Source organism: Muscardinus avellanarius (assembly GCF_963383645.1).
Source record: "Muscardinus avellanarius genome assembly, chromosome: 14".
NCBI classification, from domain to species: domain Eukaryota; kingdom Metazoa; phylum Chordata; class Mammalia; order Rodentia; family Gliridae; genus Muscardinus; species Muscardinus avellanarius.
The window spans coordinates 25,459,759-25,475,926 of NC_137800.1; the positions used below are offsets into that span (position 1 = coordinate 25,459,759).

The 16,168-nt window shown below is 39.4% G+C and overlaps 1 protein-coding gene across 4 annotated transcripts in view; it reads left to right on the forward strand.

Annotated features, from left to right (window-relative positions):
- Window positions 1-16,168, forward strand: part of GALNT7 (polypeptide N-acetylgalactosaminyltransferase 7) — a gene marked incomplete at both ends in the record, with an annotated part of 155,504 nt that overhangs the window by 84,390 nt on the left and 54,946 nt on the right. The gene's annotated exons all lie outside the window — the stretch shown is intronic.

The following is a 16,168-nucleotide window of genomic DNA, read 5'->3' on the forward strand; positions in this document are numbered from 1 at the left end:
AAAGGAGCACTCAGACAGATAAAACTATGGCCCAAACTTTCAAATTCTTTTCATGTGCCATAATTGTAAGTGAAGGAGTTTCAGCTCTTAATTTGTGATAGTAATTACTAAGTGAACTCAATTTCTCTTGCAGTTTATTCAATACTTGGTTCTACTACTATAGTATCTAAATAGCTTACATTAATGTGGATGCAAATTTAATTCACTATTATTGAAAACTCTCAAAAATGCATTCCTGTTGATACATTGTTAGCACAGTCTTTATTTTAAAAGGTTAACACAGCAGGTGCACACACCCTATACCCATCTACAAACCCACACAGGAACATACCAGCATTACTTTTTTTGTGTGTGGTATTGGGGATGGAACCCAGGGGCATTCTACCTCCAAGCGATAACACCCCCCACCCTACTTTTTATTCTTTATTTTGAAACAGGGTCTCACTGAGTTGCAAAGGGCCTCATTAAGCAGCTGAGGCTAACCTTGAACTGTGATCCTCCTGTCTCAGCGTCTCAAATGCTGGGATTACAAGTGTGCGCCACCATGCCCAGCTATACCAGCGTTCTTTATGATGACTAAGTAAAATTCCTTATCGAATATGGTACCACTTAGGACTTTGGGCATTTGGCAAGAATGAGAAGTAATGAATGAAATATGCAAGGAATGCAGGAGTGGACAGATAGCACCAGGATGGCGAGAGACAGACTCTTTTCTACAGGGAAGAGTTAGCATCACAGGGGATTGTGAAGCAAGAATGTTGGAGCCATTGATTCCTAGTGGAGACTTGTATCATCACGAGGTTGCCTGATTTAGCAAGTAAAAATACAAGACATCCAGTTAAATTTGAATTTCAGACAGTGAAAAAGAATTAGTTTTAGTATGTCCCAAATATTGTGTGGGACATACTTCAAATGTTTCATTTGTGAAATCCAAATTTAACTGAATGTCCTCTATTTTTCTCTGGCAGACTTTGTAGGCAGGAGGTGAGGGTGTTTGTTACAGAGTTAGAACTGCTATGTGAGTACCCTTTAGGACCCATAATAGAGTCGCAGTTTCAAACCTAGAATGCATCCCAGCTGTGTTAAAATAGCACTCACTCATACACTCTGTATAGACAGGGTACTCTGTCTACACTCTGATACAGAGCTACTTTAAACACTTGTGGCATTCTCATCACTTTGTTGGGGAGGGAAGGGAAGGAGAGGAAGCAGAGTCTGCTTTACTGATGTCCTGCTCCATGCCAGGACTTTATAAATTATTGAATTCTCACAACTGGACTGTAAGCGGGTTCTTATGTATACAAAGTCTGAGCCTCCAATTTGTGACTTCTTTATAAATACCCAGCAAAGTGGCAAAGCTCCGATTCCACCTTAGGTCGTTTCATATGAAAATCCCTTCTCGTTCTATCACACCACACTGAAGGTATGTCTTTTTCTAGATGGTGTACCTCTGAGCAGATGTTTCATTTAGAGGGAGAACTTAGCAGTGTGCAAACAGATTTCAGCACATGAACTATTTATAAAAATATGCACTATTGAAAACACTAATATAAATATAGCTATCTTTTTTATATGAGAACTATACTAATAAAATCAAATTTACATATAAGACTTAGAGCTGTGCACAGGATTTAGACTCATCCTTTGCACCTTCTCTCTGTCCCCCCCTCACATCCCGTCCATCAGCAAGGCCTCTGGGTCTACTACCAAAATTAGTTCAGATCACTTCTGAGGTTCATTTCCTACCACCACCCATGTCTACTTGACAGTCTTCTCTCTTAGAATCATGCAAAAGCTTCCTTACTCGTCTCTCCTTTTCTCCTCTTAGCTCTTACTGTTATTCATACCGAAACCAGGCTGATCTTTTAGAAATCCAAAGATGGTATGCCTTCCCATTGCATTTAAAGTAAAACCCAGACTCCCATCGTGCAGTAGCCCCTGTGCTTTGACCCTGCAGGTCAGACATGCCCCAGTGACTTCTCTTGCTACTGTCCTCCTCCCCCACAGCACACCAGCCATCCCTGTTGGCCTGTCTCAGGGTCTTTGTACATGTTCTTTCCTCTCCCATGAATGTTTCCCCTTCTTCCTTCTGCTGGTGCTTTCCCATTCTTTAAGTGTCAGTTGGGCCTTCCTAACCATGCTAACTTAGTAGTGCCCGTTTTATTCTCTTTTACTACTCCTGGCCATTTTGTTCATAGTATTTATGAAGTTTTACAGTAAAATGCTGGTTTACCTAGTTGCTTATTGGCTCTTTTTCTCACTAGGTGATAACTCCTGAGATTAAAGACTGTGTCTGTTTTCTTCACTAGATAATCCCAGTAATTGGCATGTAGTAATATGAGCGGGTGAACAGCTCTTAAGTGAATGAATGAATGAAGTGACTTAGTGGAGTATGCCAGTGTTTAACTATTGGCCTCATTATCAGATGTGGGATCTTTGACCTTTTCTTATCCTGGCTAAACCTCAGTTACTGAATCCTTAAAATGGGATTAGTAACACCAATCTCAGGATTGACATTAGAACTAACATTATAGACTGTCTTTTATCACAGGCCTTTTGGTTAGAAACTTAAGTATTGGCTGCTTTTTACTGCTGTGATGCTTTTTGCAGTACTTTCTTGTCCACATTTGAATGTTCTCAGTTATTATTTAACTTTGATATTCTCTTGCTTTCTGAAAAGCATGCACACATAGCATACATTGCCTATCTAAGTCACACTGATTCCACTTGTAGCTTCTATGATGGCAAAGCCTTCATCTCTCATTTGAAAATGTTAATATACTAATTGCCATCCGAACTTCCCGTTTCTGAGTCCTCCTGGCTCTCCCGTGTCCCCCACCCTGCCTTTTCTCCTTCCCTTTTCTTCTTTTTCGCCCTTATTTACTTTATTCCTTTTGCTCCCTTCCTCTCCTCTTTTTTCTTTGTTTATGCCTTGCATAGGTCAGTGTTTCCCCTGTTCTTTTCTCTTGCACAACTATAGAAGCATGTAGAAATGCTATAATGTTGCAAGCTTCTGTGTATCATTCCTGTAAGTATTATGTCTTAAATCAAATAAAAGGACTCAAGACTCTCTTGGCAAATGCTCCTGTGCCTTTACTAATGATAAAACTCTTTTAAAAAATATTTCAAGGCCTAGGGGTGTGGCTCAGTACTGTGTGTCCAGTGTGTACAGGACTCTAAGGTCAATCCTCAGCACCACCAAAAAAAGAAAGAAAAGAATTGCAAACTTAAAAAAAAAAAGTGAGATAGGCTTCATTTTCTCTTCTTTTCTTTTTTGTGGTACTGGGGGTAGAATCTAGGGACTTTCTAGCTCTGAGCTATACTCCCAGACCTATTTTCTATTTTATTTGGAAACAGGGTCTCACTAAGTTGCTGAGAGCCTCACTGGCTGACTTCAAACCTGCGCAATCCTCCTGTCTCTGCCTCCCAAGCACGGGGATTACAAGCGTGCGCCACCACACCCAGCTGAGATAGGCTTCATTTTCGAACACTTGAGAAATTCAGTGTAAACCGGGCACCATGGTGCCCACCTGTAATTTTAACTATACAAGAGGCTAATGCAGAGAATCACAAGTTCAAGGCCGGCCTGAGCAACATAAGGAAGACCCCCATCTCAGTTGAAAGAAATTTTTCAACATAGAGTATAACAATATTTACGTAGAGTTATTCATAAGTTAGAATGTGTCCAATCTTAAGAAATGTCTCTAAAATAATAAAACAAATAATCCCCCACCTTTTACTATTACCTAGTATGCACTATTAGCACTTTTCTGCTTTACCGACAACATATGGAAAACATGCCATACTTTCACATCACACACCCCTCATGGAGAATGTGCTGGGGAGCCCACCACAGACTGGCTTGGGGTGCTGGCTTTCTACAACTTTAGAATACAAGTTTTGGCCTGATTCTCTTGCCTCTGTCAGTCAAGTAAAATGAGCCACCTGCAATGCTTAAATCCAAGCTTCAGGCTGTTGTTCCAGCTGTGACTTCTGACACTGTGGTTAACTCTTTGCTTCTATGGCTGTGCCATAGTCTCTTCAGATGAATGTTCTCTAGCCTAGAAGCAGGAGAGAACCACCCAGCTGCCAGCATGACTCGTACTCATGTATGTGATGGCTTTGAATTACATTCAGTGGCTGAGTAATTTACTGGCTGTTGGTTGTTTGTGAAAAGGATGAGTAACAGTATTTCGAATGAACTAAAGGCCTACTTCTTTTTTGAAGACTTGAACCAAGAATGACTTCACCTGCTTTTATACTGATACTCTATAAAAATGTATTTGATTTTCTTTTATAGCTTTTTTAAAGCATTTTTTTTTTTAAGCTCAGAGGCTGTTAACTCAGCATCTCCAATGTGTAAGGCACTGTGCTAGGAGATACAGCAAGGAGAAAGTAGAGTCCTTGCCTTCAGGAAGCTCACCATCAATCCCAGGGAGAAAGGAAGGAAAGCTGTAACAGAGGCAGAAAAGCAGAGCCACAAGAAAGGCATAAACAAAATGACGGGGTTCAAAACACGAGCGGTCCCATCAGGGGAGCCAGAGAAGACTTCATGGAAGGAATACTAGGAAAGACCGCACCCCCCCACCCCCACCCCCGCCACCTGAAAGATGAGGGAGTGCTCCTGGGAAGAGGAGGCCAGGGCATGAGGCATCCACAAGTGGTGTGGTTTATTTGGATCAGAAAGTAAGAGTAGAGAAGCGAAGTTGGTAGGATGGGCAGGGCATTGGGAGGCCAGCGTCATCTACAAAGTGAATTGGTGGTCATACCCACTGAAGGTGGATAAGGAGAATTTAAGGACTCTCGGATTGGTAGAAATATCTAGAATGGCTTAGAGGCAGGGACCTGTGGGTATCAGAGTAGAACTTCAGAGGAGGTTATGGAATCACAAATAGGCTCAATGTAAAAGAAAAAGAGTTATAATCAGTAGGCCTTAGCAAGTGATTGAGTGGCTAAAGGAATCAAAGAATCAAAGATATATCCAGGCCAGGAGAGGTGGCGCAGGCTTGTAATCCCTGGACTTGTGAGGCAGAGACAGGAGGATCGTGCAGGTTTGAAGCCAGCCGTGCTGGCTTAAGAGATCCTGTTTCCAAATAAAAAATTTAAAAAAGTATAAAATAGGTCTCGGAGTATAGCCCGGAGGTAGAAGGGTTTCCAGGAACCCCAGGACCACACACACACACAAATATATATATATATATATATATATATATATATATATATATATATATGTATATATATACACACACATACATATATATACATATATATATATATATATATATATATATATAGAGAGAGAGAGAGAGAGAGAGAGAGAGAGAGAGATCTATGGCCTTTGAGCACCAATAACACAACAGTGAATGGTGTCATTAAAAGAAACAGAGTGGCTGGGATAGAGAAGGCGCTCTGCTGAAGGCCCGTTTACCTACACTAGCCTGTCTCTGGCCTTAGTGGGTGTATACAGGGCCCGACAGGGCGAGGAGCCTTCCCAACCTGTTTTCAAGATCTGGAAAGTGCTATTTGTAGATATGTTAAATCTCCTAATAAAGTTTGGGATTTTATTTTGTTTACCATGAACTGGATGCAAACACTTGGGAATTATTCTTATCCTTCTTCTGCCTGAGAAGGCAGACAGTTGGAGGTATATAATCCAAGCTGTTTTATTTCAAACAAATGAATTAAATATTTTGACTTGTTAAGCAAATTTATCTACTTCTAATATTTAACCTTTCCTCCCACTTACCCACCTTTTTGCATTTGTGTTTTATAGAAAGCTATCTTAGTTGCATTGGCAAATTGAAATAACAGATGTAAAACTACTTTGAAAATTCTAAGAGCTATGCAAATGTTAATATGATTAATGGTTAATAAGTTTCTTAAGCTTATCTGTGAAAAATGGAGGTGTATTTAAAAATTTACATTTAGAGTCATATCTAATAGATGAGGTAAGTTTCTTCTTACCAGATTCCAAAATAAATGTTGGCTTTTATGCAGTAATTGTATCTAAGGTGATTTGTGGTTGTGAGCTTTCCTCATTCTCTATCTCTGTTAAAGTTTCTCTTGGATACCTACTATGTAGGGTATAGTATTATGATTTATGAAATGGTTGCTATTTTTAGATTGTTGAGTAGTTGAAATGTATTAGCTTTCTTTCTCATTTCATTGCATGTATTTCATAACCCATTGGATTCAGTTAGCACTTCATAAAATGTTAGAGCTTCTTAAAAGAGATTAAAGCAAATAATTAAAATAATATAAAAGTCATAGAGATTATATATACACATATGTATTTTAGTACTTTCTCTCAGTTTTTATTATCAGAATACAGAGTAGGTCTATATAATCATCCAAACTATACTTACAACAATTTTTAACACACAATTCTTTTATGTCATACATTTTTAAAAAGGTCTCAATTGCAAAGTACAGTTTGGCAGCCTTAGATCTAATATGTAACAGGCACATCTGAAAATAGCTTCTGGATGACCCTTGATGGACATGTTGCTTCTTTAAGTCCCGAAGATACTTTCTCACCGGCCCCAAAATTTCTACTCTTGGCAATTTTTGTTCCAGGGGCTTTCCAGGTTAACTTTAAAAATAAGTTGTGTTTTAATGCCTAGTTTCGTCTCTTCTTTTTCTTAGAAATACATATAAAGACAAACACACATATACATATTGCACTTTGGAATTTTCTCAATTAGGACAGCGCAGCTGATTCTTGTTAAAGGTTCTGGCTTATATCACAGATATTTAGGCCAACTGCAAAAAGGTCATCAGTATTGCCCAACAGTGAACCTCTGCCAATAGACGCAGATATGTCAGAGTGCAGAGTGGATGGCGGAGGACAGGCCCCTTCCCTCAGTGGGTGATCATGGCCATTTCTGGAAATTTAGCATCTCAGACTGTCTTAGGTGCAGTCAGAACCATTAGAGGCAGCCTGTTTACCGGTGTTTCTTTAATGCATATTGGCTCTTGTGTGTTTGGTGAAGAGGAAAATGGTATCAATTCATTGCAGAAGACCTAGAGGTTCATAGATTTCTACTGAGTGTTAATGTTTGGAAGGGAACAGGGGAGCATTACCCATAAAGAGAACACTGTGGCAGTGCATTTATGAAGACCTTAAAGGAAAAAAAAAAAGTCAATTCTGTGTTTTGTGGCTTCAGAACCCACTGTATTTACCACTATGTTTAATTGTCTGGGGAAGCTGCAAGTGCATCCAAAGAACCCAAGAAGGAAATTGATTGTGAGCAGAGCTATCCTTGGGTCATACTTTTAATTTTGGTTAAGCTGCTCTGTATTAAAAGCAAATGTCTCAAAAAATCTATAAAAAGGGAAAGACAAGCCCCTGGGTTTCAAGGCTGCAAAGGATGGACTACAATACAGAGTACAAATGCCTCACTGTTCTGATTGATTTAGTGTTCCTTAGGGCTGTGGTGCCAAGATTCCCTAAGGTTTTTGTTTGTTTCTTTCTTTGTTTTGCAGGACTGAGAATTTAACCTAGGGGCATTCTACCTCGAGCTACACTCCTAGCCCTATTTTTTTATTCTTTTTTTATTTTGAAACAGGGTCTCACTAAGTTGTGGAGGGTGTCACTAAGTAGTTGAGGCTGGCTGCAAAGCTGCAATTCGCCTATTTCAACTCCCCAAGTACTGGGATTACAAGCATGTGCAACCATGCCTGGCGGCTCCCAGTCTTAATTGTCTGGTCCTGGCTCTCTTAATTCCCTGAAGTCATAAGTTTTGAGTGGTCTAGTTTTATCCCCATTTTCTCTTAGGCCCTTTCTTTCTTTCTTCTTTCCTTAGTGTATGATTATATAAAACAAAAAACGTACTGGGGATATATACATGATATAACAGAAGCACTTGTGTCACCCCTAAAGGACAGTCAAAGCCAAACCACTGGGCACAGGGCCATGGTATGACTGTACCAACATAATATAAGGAGAATAGATGCTTCCAACCCTGAAGATTAATAATTTATTTGAGCTGGGCATCGTGACACATACCAGTATTACCAGTACAGGTGAGGGAGGCTGAGATAGGAGGATCATAAGTTCAAGGCCAGCCTTGCTGACTTAGTGAGGACCTATTTCAAAATAAAAGAGGTTGGAGGTATAGCTTGGAGGTAGAATGTCCCCGGGTTTAATCTCCAGAACAAAATATGATGAAAATAATAATAATAATAATAGTAATAATAATAATAATAATAATAATAATACAAAGGAAGAAGAAAAAGGAAGAGGAGGAGGAAGAGAAATAATGTGAAACTAGTTAACTGTTAACCAAGCATAAACTAACATTGGAGGAATAGGAAGATCCTCTGCCACCCCATTTATTCTAGAAGCACAGAAACTGTTTTGAAAAATAAACAGCTTTCAGTGAACAAGTTGGGCCACATACCCAGGAGAAACTTGGAGCAGTTTAGAGCCAAAGACTCACTATTGCTGTGGTAGACCATAAAAACCCAAGATGACAGCCTCACCTCCTTCACATTTGTACTTGTGGGTCTTCATTTCTGGGCTATTTGGTAAAAACAAACCAAAAAAACCAACCAGTGTTGGAAAGAAGACAGTCACTAAAAGTAGTTGAATAAGCTAGGCGTGGTAGCGCACGCTTGCCATCCCAGGACTTGTGAGGCTTTGACAGGAGGATCACAGGTTCACAGCCTGCCTCAGCAGCTTAGCTAGGCTCTCTGCAACTTAGTGAGGCCCTGTTTCAAAATAAAAAATATATTACGGCTGGGAGTGAAGCTCAGAGGAAGAATGCCACTGGGTTCAGTCCCCAGTAGTTGAATCACAACACACACATAGTCGTTGAACCAGGTGAGAGCCAATTAGGGGACCTTTTCTCCCAATCAGGCTGAGTTTGAAGCTCACATCCATGCCTTATTCCAGGAAGGGTAACTTGGGACAGCACCCCAGTGGGAAAGGCAGGTTGTTGGAAAGAGATGGAAAACAGCTTCCTCAGCCCCATCTGTTTTCTTTAGCAAGGACCGTGGAAGTAATAACCGGCTTAGAGTGTACAACTTCTTAAAGGTGCTTCTAGGTAAGTTAATTATTATCACTTGGTCTATCATCAGTAGAATTGCTGTTTCATCTTTCTTGCAATATAAAAGGCGAATGTGCTGAAAAGTAGGAAGGGCTTAGCACCAAAACCAAGCTAATTACAGGAGTTAAAATTATATAAATAACACAGTTTAATTACATTCTATAGTACCTTTTAGTGTACCACTGGGAAATTAGCCCTTGGCTTCACTTTTCTCTTCACTGAATCCTGAGGGAGACTCTTCTCTCCAAAATGTACCTAAGGTATAGGAGGACAATGACATTTTTAATAACCTCGTAACTTATTTTAGAATGAGCGCGCCACCATTTTAATCAAATGGAAAATATCAGTGCATTCTCTAGAATAGAAAGTCCCAGTGAGCACATCAAAAACAGGATTAAGGGCTCTGAGGAAAGATTTGAAAAGCTAAATGACACGTTCTTAAGACCCTGGAGGTGCACAACTGCCACTTGAAAAGAAAGAGTTGTAAAGTCTTTAGTAAAAAGAGAATGTGGGCTACCGCTGTGCGGCATCTTTCTGTAAGGCAGGAGCTCCCTCCAGAGCCCAGCTGTGCTGAGCCGCAGCTCTGCTGACCCTGAGGGGCATCCAAGGAAGATTGCGAATGCTGAATTCTCCTACAAAAGAGAGGGAGTTGAGGGGCATTGAAGGAAAAAAAAAAAAAAAAAAAAAGCTCTCTCCTCAAAGTTTTTGGCAAAGTCTGCGAACCACAACTACTTAGGAAAGCAACACTGGGATTAATATTTTGGGGACAGAGTATCCTAATGTTCCCCAGACTGGCTTCGAACCCGTGATCCTCCTGTTTTTGCCTCCCAAGTACCTGGAATGACAAGTGTGCACAGTATGCTTGGCTTGATATTCTTATTTAAATCAAGTACAAAAAGGAATGTGTTTTCTAAGCAGACATGAACAACCTAGCTTCAGGCTGGAACCTAGCTTCAGGCTGGGCTGGTCCTTGACCTTGTACCTTCTGTCACGTGGTCCTGTATCTCTGCAATCATTTGCCAGGTGCTGGGGCTGATGAGCGGAAGGACCAGAGTTACCAGTATACTGGGGATACAAACCATAGATAGAGAAAGGCAGATCCCAGCGCTAGGGTGTTTATTTATAATCCTTCAATTGGTTTTTAGAAATATTTTGCAATGGCTTTACATGACTGAGAAAAGACTGACTGTGTCTTCCACCTCCATGTCATGACACTCTTGCTGTGACGTGTTCCTTTCCCTGTTTCTTTGTTACAGAAGCTAATGAAGACAGAGGGTCCTCGATAAATGACAGGAGGAGCAACTACATCATTGTTCCTTTATTGATCGTCCATTCTATTTCTGGCATTATGCTGGGTTTTTATATACAGTCTCTCTAATCCTTATTGCCAGGCTCAAACAGCGTATTTTTATTTTCATTATGTTTTTAGATGATAGAAATGAGGCAGAGAGTAGATAGCCTGAAGGTTACATAACTAGAATGTGGCAACATAGGGATTCAAATTCTGGCTTCTATACCACATTGCCTTGTTAGTGATGCTAACTAAGCAACAGCCAAGGGTTGTGTTAACAATGTGCTGCAGGACGCTAACTCTTAAGGAGAAAAACAGGAAGGCAGAAAAAGGTAGAAAGGCTTGTATCCCATCATGGCGGGTTTTCTTGATTACAAGACAAGGTTCTGCGATCTCAGTATCAGTATCGTCGACATTTGGACTGGATAATTCTTCATGAGGCTGTTCTATACATTGTAGGATGCTTAGCATCACCAACATCTACCCATTAGATACCAGTGCACCCATATACTCCACGCTCCTCTATTCTGACACCCAGGTCTCTAGACTTTGCTACCTATCCTCTGGAGGGCAGACCCACCCGTGACTAAGAACCACCATTCTGAAGGGTCAGTTGAGGTGGTGTTAAGGGGAGGAGGAAGTGGCGCTACTCAAAGAGCAGATGTGTAACGGTGAAGGGAAGAACAGGGACAAAAGCATGGAGCAGAGGAAATTTATAAGAAGACTTTGTCCTGAGTAAAATGAAGTTAATTGTTAGATGTAGAGAGTTTTGTGAAGGCCTCATCTTGGCAGAACATCTAAATATTGCCAGTGGTGATGCAGGAGTCATCCATGGATACATGATTATTTCTTTTCTTTCTTTTTAAAATTTTTTTATTGGTGCAAGGTAGTCATACATCTTAATGGGGTACAGGATGGTAGAGGCGTACATGCACACATCACTCATTTAGCCCCTCTCCAATTCCCACCCCATTCCCTCCCCCTTCCCTCCTTCTCATGTTTGGCTTAGTGAGTGACTTTGATATGTTTGTGAATATACATTTATGTACATTAGGGAATTGCCCTTTTCCTCCCTCCCATCCCCCTCAGTTAGGTCACCTTATTTGCTCATCTGTAGATTCTCCTCCTTCGTCTAGAGTTCCTTCTATGGCCCATTTTTTCTCTAGCTTCTACAAATGAGGGAGAGCATCCTATTTCTTACTTTTTGTGATTGACTAATCTCACTTAGCTCTCCAGTTCCATCCATTTCCCTGTAAATGATGTAATTTTGTTCATTTTATGGCTGAGTAAAATTCCATTATGTATGTATCCCATAGTTTATAGTTTTGTAATCCATTTATCTGTTGATGGACATCTTGGCTAGTTCCATCATTTGGCAATTGTGAATTATGCAGCCATGAATACATACACATGCATTAGTATGGTAGTTTGGTTTCCGTTCTTTTGAGTAGATATCCAGATATGGTATTTCTGGGTCATATGGTAGGTTCATTCCCATTCTTCTGAGGATCCTCCATACAGTTTTTCAAAGTGGTTGCACTAATTTGCAGTCCCACCAAGAGTTTCCACTTCTCCACACCCTTGTCAGCATGTGTTGTTGTTTGTGTTTTGTTCTCTTTGGAGTTAGGTGAAATCTCAGGGCAGTTCTGATTTGCATCTCTCTGATTACTATTAATGTTGAATATTTTTATACATTAATTGGCCATTTGAGTTTTTTGTTCTGTGAAGTGTCTATTTAGTTCACTTGCCCATTTTTGATTGAATTATTTGTTTTCTTAGTGGTTTCTTGAGTTCTCTGTATATCCTAGATATTAGTCCTCTATCAGAGGAATAGGTGGCAAAATTTTTCTCCCATTCTGTCGGCTTTATGTCGAGGTTCTTGATAGTTTCCTTTGTAGTACAGAAGTTCATCAGTTTAACGTAATCCACATATTGATCCTCTTTTCTTTCTTTCTTTCTTTTTTTAATACCAAACACTAGGAGAGAAATAAAGGGAGGCACCTTTTTTTTCCACTACATAAAAAACAACAAAAACAGTTCTTCCTTTTATCTAGTGCCACATCTCAGCCAGTCTTCAAAAGTAGTGGCATTTTCAGTTTTTGGTGCATGTGTATCCAAATAGTTTTTCTAATTTTATTTTTTTTGACGCATAATATTTTAAATATTGGGTACAGTGATACTTAAATACATGTATATAATATGTAATGATCAAATGAGGATAATTGGCATATCCATCACCTTATTTATTATTTTTTGTATGTCGAGAGCATCCAAAGTCTTCTCTGCTAGGCTGGGCATGGTGGTGCATGCTTGTAATCCCCGCACTTGGGAGGTGGAGACAGGAGGATCACGCAGGTTCAAAGCCAGCCTTGTTGGCTTAAGAGACCCTGTTTTCAAATAAAAATAAGAGTAGGTCTGGGAGTGTAGTCTGGAGGTAGAAGGGTTTCCAGGAACCCCAGTACCACCAAAAACAACAACAACAACAACAACAACAACAACAACAACAACAAGAAGTCTTCTCTGCTATTTTGAAATGTGTGTTCTCAAGCCAGGTGTGGTGGTGCATGCTTGTAATTCCACTACTTGCAAGGCTGAGACAGAAAGATTGCAGGTTCACAGCCAACCTCAGCTACTTAGTGAAGCCCTACACAGCTTAGTGAGACCCTGTTTCAAAATAAAAGAATGAAATTAGGGCTGGAAATATAACTCAGAGGTAGAATGCTCCTGGGTTCAAACCCTAGTACTACAAAAAAAATTTTAAAAAAAGAAATGTGCATTCAATTATTGTCAACTATATTTCTTCTAATTGCCATAGAACATTAGAAAGTTATCTCTCCATCCAACTTTATTCCTGTACCCATTTCCCATCCCCTCTGCCTTTCTCCGTCTCCTTACCCTTCCCAGGGCCTGGTAATCACTTCTATTAGGTCAGTTTTTTAGCTTCCACATATAAGTGAGAGCACGAGGTATTTATCTTTCTGTAGGAGGTATTGATCTTTCTGTTTTCCTAAGTGATGCTGATCTTCCAAATACTGATCATTTCATTAAATAATGGTAATAACAACAACATGTTTGTTAATATCGCCATCAATCTCACCAGAAAAATATTTTTTAAACTCATTGAAACACTTCATATTTCCAAATTTGCCTGAAAATTCAAGTTTTCTTGGGCAACAAATGAGGTCGGCTATTTTCCTTGACATATGACAGGCTCCATTCATGTTCAAGACAACACCAGATACCTGAGTTTGTACCACCACAGTTTGTGCTTTGGGTATTTCAGGTGAGAATGGCCTTCTGTGGGGGGGGGGGAATCAGCTTATTCTGCTTGCATCTCAGTCTCACAGGAACTTTACCCTGAGACCATCATCACACTTTAATATGTAACAGAAGTCCTCCATGCATACTTCCCATTTTCATCTCATAGAATTTTCAAAAAGCATGGACTCAGGGGTAAGGTTTAATAAAGTCATCAAAGAAGACTTACCACTTCATCACAGACTTGCAGTGAAAATGGCATTTGCCTTACTTTTAGCATGTGGCAAGGAATAATACCAGAAACACACAGACCTTGGTGACATTACCTCGATCTGTGCTAAAGCCCCAGCAGTTCTACTGACTTTTTTCTGTTGGGCCATCAGAGTAAATTCCAACACAGTGAAAAAGGTAACAAGATCTTTATTTTATTATGAAAATAACTTTGACCTACTCAAGTTTCTGAAAGCATCCTGGGGAATCCCAAGGATCTTTGGATCATACTTTGATAAGCAGTACAATATATTTTGGAATGAAGGAGAAGGAGGAGGAGGAGGAGGAGGAGGAGGAGGAGGAGGAGGAGGAGGAGGAGGAGGAGGAGGAAGAGAAGGAGAAGGAGAAGGAGAAGGAGAAGGAGAAGGAGAAGGAGAAGGAGAAGGAGAAGGAGAAGAAGGCAGACCTACTGGCACACACTTGTAATCCCAACATTTGGGAGGCTGAGACAGGAGGATCGCGGTTCGCAGACAGCCTCAGCTATTTAGTGAGACCCTTTGCAACTCAGTGAGACCTTGTTTCAAAATATAGGATAAGCCAGGCGTGGTGGCGCATGCTTGAAATCTCTGTGCTCGGGAGGCGGAGATAGGAGGATCGCGCTGGTTCGAAGCCAGCCTCTCTGGCTTAAGAGACCCTGTTTCCAAATAAATAAAAATATAAAAATAGGTCTGGGAGTGTAGCCCGGAGGTAGAAGGATTTTCAGGAACCCCAGTACCACCAAAAATAAAAAAAAGAATAAAAAATAGGGCTGGATGTGTAGCTCAGAGCTAAAATGTCCTTGGGTTTCATCCCCAATACTGCAAATAATTAATAATAATAACAATAATAATAACAATAATAATAATAATGGAACACATTGAAAAAATAAAATTTTCAGTCTTCCTTTTTTTTTGTCTGCAATTATTTCTTTTCTTTTCTTTTTTTTTTTTTTTTTGGGTGCACTGTATTCATACATCATAGTGGGATACAAACTTTTGTAGACTTACATGCACACATCGCCCGGTCAGCCCCCACCCGATCCCCACCCCATTCTCTCCCCATCCCTCCTTCCCATGCTTGGCTTAGTGGTTGACATCTAGTATTATAGCAATTTAACCAAAATTAAAAATGATAATTTCACATAACAGTTTCATTTGTCTCATACCAAGCTTTTGATGACTTAAAGATAACATTTCAATATTTCTTTTTGCTTTCTTTCTTACCAGAGAATATTTTTTTTCTATTTTTTAGGTGAAACTATCATATATTTATATATTTATTTTTCAGAAAAAAAATCTATCCTAATATGGAATATGAACTCTAGATACCCAAAACGATCTTGAAAAAGAACAAAGCTAGAAGATATATATTTTCTGATTTCAAACCATATAAAGCTACAATAATTGAAACAGTGTAGTACTGTTCTAAAGGCAGATATATAAACCATTGGAGTTAAATAAAAGCCTAGAGCTAAATTCTTCCCTATATTGTCAAGTTATTTTTGACAAGGTTTCCACGAACATTTGGTGGTGGAAATAATAATCCTTTAACTAAATATTGTTGAAAAATAATACTTACATGGAAAAGAATAAAATTGGACCCTTACCTAATCCCATATACAAATATTAACTCAATATAGATAAAAGACCTAAATATAAATCTTAAGACTATAAAATTTTAGAAGAAAATCTGGGTCATAAAACCTCACAACATTGAAATTGGCAGTGATCTCTTGGATATGATTTCAATGGCACAGGCGACAGGAGAGTATACATACTCCCTAAAAAAATAAAAAAAATTGTATATCCAAAGACAATGTAAACAGAGTTAAAAGTTACTGATAGAATGGGATAATATATTTCCAAATGCTATATCTGAAGGTATATTAATATTCCAACTAGAAATCCTAAAAATTAACAACAATAAAGGCAAACAATACAATTTAGAGATAAGTAAAAGACTAACATAAATAATGAATCTCCACAGATAACCAATCTTAGTTGTCCCTTGGATGGAAAATCTTGTTTCTCTGGTTCTGGTGTGTGTTATCTATTTCTTCTTTGTAGTTAATCTCTTTGAGTATTTTCTCTAGCGCTGGTTTTGAAGACATAAATTCCTTCAGTTTTTGTTTGTCATGGAAGCTTCTTATTTCTCCATCTAATTTGATAGAAAGTTTTGCTGGGTAGGAAATTTTTGGCTGGAAGTTGTTTTCTTTCAGAGTTTGGAATATGTTACTCCAAGCCCTTCTGGCTCTCATGACTTGTTTTGGGAAGTCTGGAGTGATTCTAATTGGTTTGCCTCTGAATGTCAGTTGGCCCTT